General features: G+C 42.5%; 1 protein-coding gene across 2 annotated transcripts in view; it reads left to right on the top strand.

Moving 5' to 3' along the window:
* The first annotated feature begins 451 nt into the window (after positions 1-451).
* slc16a5a (solute carrier family 16 member 5a) overlaps positions 452-3806 on the top strand; it is a 14722-nt gene continuing 11367 nt past the window's right edge. The window contains exon 1 of one of the 2 annotated variants that reach the window (XM_020604762.1): positions 452-802. The gene's annotated coding sequence lies outside the window, so the exon portion shown is untranslated. The remainder of the gene's footprint in view (positions 803-3806) is intronic. The other variant, XM_020604761.1, reaches the window with a different exon arrangement.

The following is a 3806-nucleotide window of genomic DNA, read 5'->3' as shown; positions in this document are numbered from 1 at the left end:
ACAATTCACAATTTTACTCAAAGGTACAATGTGCAGGTAAAATGGGCTTTGTCAGTGTTACCTTATAAATTACTATAGATCTACTATTTGATGATTATTACTGATGTAGAAACATGTAGACAGGATTTTGATGCTGTGTTAATTTTACCTTGAGCTGAGTGGATTAATTTACTGTATAAACATGGATGTGTTTTTATGTCTCTTACAGATTTTAAAAAATCTGGTTACTAGTAGTAGTGCCAAATAAACGTAGCAGATAGACGTATAAAACTGCGCAAAATTACGCAAGTGCACATACATCACAGTTTAAAACTAGTTTTTGCTTATCTCCACTGGTTTAACTTCTCACCTGCAGTACACTGTGTAAATAAACGTACAGCACAGTGGGAAAATGCTGGCATACAGAAGCTTAAATGTACATTAGAGCGCCATTTTACACAGCGACGTTATAACGATGTCGAAATAGCTGCTTTACACGGCTTTGGGCGGCGTCCTGGTTGTTTTACGGATGATAAAGGGGCGTCCTGGTAGGTTTTACGCCGTCCAAGGCAGTGAGTATTTATAATTTGGCCTGCCATAGAAGTAGCTGTCTGCCCGTGTCACGGTGGGAGGAGAATGACGTGATGGGATGCGGGTTGTGCAGGCCATGATTCGCCGCACTCAGGCCCGGGACTCTGCGTGAGGAGCAGCGATGATGGACACAGTTTGACAAGCGGCGATAATTGATACTTTTGGCTTGCCGTATCCTGCTGCTGTGGTAGTCGTCGAGGAGCTGTATGCCGATTCCATTTAACATAAAAACGTGAGTAATATATGTACTTGTATTTATAGATACAAGTGTTTACATTCACGTAAGATTAATCGTCAAAATCGCTTCCTCTTTGTTCCGAAAGTACCGAGGCGTTGATATTCAGGATGTTTATCAGTGAGTGTTAAATATATTGATGGAAACAAAAGATATTTATGAAAATTTAAAATTTAAAAGCGACAATCTCAGTGTAGCGAACAACTAGTGAAGCTGCGCGGGGTATGTCCTGCTGTGTGTCCGTGGCAGCCGTAAGATGAAATAACGAGTTTCCACGTGGGTGAAGATAGAAGAAGTAAAAATGTGGACAGAGTAGATTTTCAATGTACGCTCTCTGCTGCTTGGTGGAACAATGCGGATGTAAGTGTCTGACATGTAACAGGTAGGAACACGTCGCTGTCATCCCACCAGTAGCATCAGCTGCTCAGTGTCACCTTTATTTCCAGAAGGAGAACTCATCCCTTCTCCGCCACAGGCATGTCGAAACAGTTACAGAGAGCAAAACCAGGATACCACTACTTAGTCAGTCAGACTGCGGAGATGTGCGGGCGTTGCCCCTCACTGATGTGTTAGATCCTCAAAATGTGAAGAAGTACATGGCCACGAACTGTGCTCTACTTTTATTATAGGACTGCTTTCATGGTTTCAGCTACAGCCCCAGTTTGTTCCTCTCACTGTTGCCATTACATTAGAGTCAGAGAGCTATGAGAATTTTGGGTTTGCTGTTTCCAGAATCCGCAGGGACTTTAGCAGTCTGGGTGAAAAGATATTCCATCTGTTGCACAAAAAGAATAAATTGAAACAATATTGGAAATTTGCTTTCTGAGAACCAGGTGACAGTTTCAGTGTCATTCTCTGTAGTGTAAGTACGCTACCACCAAGCAGCCACTTAGCTTAGCATAGAGACTGGAAACAAAGGGGAACTGTTAGCATGGTTCTGTCCAAAAGTAACAATCCACCTAGCTGCTCTTCTAGAACTTAGTTATTCCCATGTTCTATTTTGTTTGTTTAATATGCTCAGAAAATGGTGTAAACACAATAACTTGCTATTTGAAATTTATGCTAACTCTGAAACTGTAAAAAAAAAAAGTGAAGCAAAGATGAAAAACGGATGGAAAAGACAAAACCAAGTCCAGCTGTACATGTGTAAATAATAATAATCACCTTTATTGACCAAGTATGTTATACACACAAGGAATCTGTTTCCGGTACAGAACCGAGGCAGCCATCCCCGGTTGGGAGATGTCTGCTCTACCCACTGAACCACAGTTGCCCCGAAAGTTTAAGTTAAGGATAAGGTGTTCTCATACTGTCATGGATGGATAACTGCACAGGCCAAGAGGGCTGTATGAAGTGACGTATTACTTAGTTTAAAAGTCACTCATTTAAGAGATGCAGAACATAAACAATTAATCATAAAGACATGAAAAATGGCTGAAAAAAGAGAATAAATTATTTCAAAAATATGTGAAATGACTAAAAACACAAAAATATATTTCAGAGATGAAAAACGGATGCAAAAGACAAAACTTCAGTAAGAGAAAATTACCACAAAAAGAGGTAACACAATCATAAAGGGACACAAAATGACGACAGACGACTAAACCATAAAGGCAGGACACACAACACAACTACAGATGACATGAGTCCTATGTAGAAGGGCTGGGGCCTCTGACCTGTCTGTGCCCAGAGACTTGTTGTCTCCGAATCCGTCCAGGCACTCAGTGGGTTTGGCAGCCGAGTGTATAAGGCAGATTACAGTGATACTAGTTCTTGGAAGCAATCTGAGATGTTGCTCTCTCTGTAGTTGGTACATGTGGAAATGGTATTAAATGACCTTGGGAGAAATTCTGCATGAACATTTGCACAGAGGGCTGTTCATTCGAGTGTTTGTACTAGTGCACGTTAGTCGACACTGGTGAGATTCCCTTTGTATCCACCCAGGCATATTTGTTATCACACCCATCTGACCTCTCATGTTAAGTAAGCCACAACCTGAGCTGCACACAGAAAGTCCTGTTATTTCCTGGTTTGAAATGCTGATAAAACTGATGTGATGACCTTTTAGCCCCGAAGCTCCTACAGGAAATGTGCAAAGCTTGCATCGTCCCTTCAGACTTGCGTTTATAATGTTTGGCTCTGACTAAAGTTTCTCTAAACATTGTGAGAACATAGCAGAGCTGGCTATTTGCCATCTCAGGAGCATTGCCAAGAACGGGTCACTTGTTTCATTGTAGGATGCACAGACCTTTTTTATTCATACCTTTGTTTTGAGCCAGCTGTGACTCAGATTACCGGGAACGGAACTGATCGCCTCCATTTTATATAAAATATGGCCACCAGAACATCTGAGCAGTACCTCTAGTTCTCCACTGGTGCCTTTTTTTGTTTGTCTTTTAAAGAGTAGGCAGTAGTAATGCACAGTTCAAGTGAAACTATGAATCAGTAGTTGGCCATGTTAACAGTCACTAATCATTAACATTTATAAAATACACTGTTTAACTTCAGAAGTGATCAATAACAGATAAACACTAAGTTAGTTTAGTACAAAGTAAACAATACAAAATAATGACAGTTTAAAATTGTGTCTGTTGCTGTTCAACAATTGGTCAGACAAAATCCCAAGTACCGACTGTGCTAAACACTGCTGCACACCTTACAGGCATCACTGGAGAACAGACTTCATCCATCCATCCATTTTCCTCCGCTTATCCGGGACCGGGTCGCGGGGGCAGCAGTCTAAGCAAAGATGCCCAGACTTCCCTCTCTCCAGACACTTCCTCCAGCTCCTCCGGGAAAATGCAGAGGCATTCCCAGGCCAGCCGAGAGACATAGTCCCTCCAGCGTGTCCTGGGTCTTCCCCGGGGCCTCCTCCCGGTGGTACATGCCTGGAATACCTCCCTAGGAAGGCGCCCAGGAGGCATCCGAAACAGATGCCTGAGCCACCTCAGCTGGCTCCTCTCGATGTGGAGGAGCAGCGGTTCTACTCTGAGCTCCTCCC

Source organism: Monopterus albus, unplaced genomic scaffold (assembly GCF_001952655.1).
Source record: "Monopterus albus unplaced genomic scaffold, M_albus_1.0 scaffold67.1, whole genome shotgun sequence".
NCBI classification, from domain to species: domain Eukaryota; kingdom Metazoa; phylum Chordata; class Actinopteri; order Synbranchiformes; family Synbranchidae; genus Monopterus; species Monopterus albus.
This window is presented reverse-complemented; position numbering and strand designations above follow the sequence as displayed.